Below are 1498 nucleotides of genomic sequence, written 5' to 3'. Positions count from 1 at the left end.
AAATCTTCTGCATGTTGCCTCTTTTAGAATGTAATTTATTCAAATATGATGAACAGGTGTACCGGCTGTCTTAATATTGGTCTGCAAAATTACATTTTTTATATGTTCTTGTTAGCATCTTTTGAAATAAGATCCCCTCTGGATTGGTTAGCCAGAGATCTTGCACAGTGAGGCTTAAATTAGCCAGTGATGACTGAGAGTCACCTTGCTTTCCAGGGACAGGGAGCATGTCCCATGGGATACAACATTATAATTACAGGCCCTTGCAGCAAGGAGCCAGACCTGCTACAGGTGTGGTGCCAGGAAGGGAACGGGGCTGTAGCCCATGCTGTCTTGCCCTGTCATCACTGCTCTGCACTCCATGGTGTGTCGGCCACGGGCAGGTGGGCACATCTTGGTTGAGTTGACGTTGGGTGCTTTATTGCTCTGGTGTTGGCTTTATTCTGCACCTGGGGAGGCAGATCATAACACATCCAGCTTTAGCCTAGGATTAAACTACAGCCTTACTTTCCTTGGCAGGGAGTCTGAGGGAGGGCAAGAGAAAAGAGCGCAGGGAGTCGAGGAGGTGGCAGGTAGCTGGAAATAAAAGTGATGCTGGAGTGTGCTTGTGGGGTCATGGCCGTCCTTTGGTGCACAGCTTCTCTTCGGTTTGGAGGCCTTGAATGCTATTTAGGGCATAAACAACATGGGGGAAAAAATGACATGTAAAATAATGTAAGAATGAGGTTTGGTTGAAAAACTGAAGCCAAGTCCTACCGCATTTTGGACTAAAGCATTTGCCAGTGTCTCCTAAATGTATGACTGCATGCTGTGCTTACCAAGTGGAGTTAACTGTGCAGTTGCAAACAAGAGGTACAACTTAGCAGGATTTGGATGCCCTTTCCTGGCCTTAAGTCTGAGGGTTTTAGCTATAAACATAGCTAACTGGAAAGCAAGTCCTTTGCAGATGTGTTGCTGAAAGGGTGGCAAATTTTTGAAAGAACACTGTGCTTGTCAGTAGTCTTAACATGCATCTGTAGAGTGGGGCACATTGATTAATCCTTGTATTCAGATGTCATGGTATGTCCTGGGACATCTGGGAATGGTTGTGTTTTGTCCCACATTGCCTGTCCCAGGTAAAAAATCCCTGAATCAAAACTATTAATTCCAGGCTGAAAGGAGTGGCTAAAAGAAAAATATTGTTTCTTATCTTTAACTTACTTGTCTCCTGGTCAGACAAGAATGTCTGGAGAGTCTAAGTTAAGGTAGTATATGGTTAAGATGTTGCTGGTTTGGGAAGGTATGTTGTGGAGCATGAAGCCCGTGATTAGCCATTAACTGTGGCTAAGGGTAGATACTGTAGCCTGTTTTCTGGTGCTTACAACTTCTAGCCAGGGCTTAACATTTCAACCTGAAATTCTGTGCCGAGTGTCTACTGCAGGGTCATTGTTTTATTTCTCCGTTAAAAGATTCCTGAAGTGAATTTAAGATTATGGATGTGATTTTTCTGGAAGTAAGC

The sequence above is a fragment of the Chaetura pelagica genome, unplaced genomic scaffold (assembly GCF_000747805.2).
Source record: "Chaetura pelagica isolate M959 unplaced genomic scaffold, ChaPel_1.0 scaffold29, whole genome shotgun sequence".
Lineage (NCBI taxonomy): Eukaryota > Metazoa > Chordata > Aves > Apodiformes > Apodidae > Chaetura > Chaetura pelagica.
The sequence above is the reverse complement of the archived record's forward strand: the minus strand, read 5'-3'. Positions refer to the sequence as shown.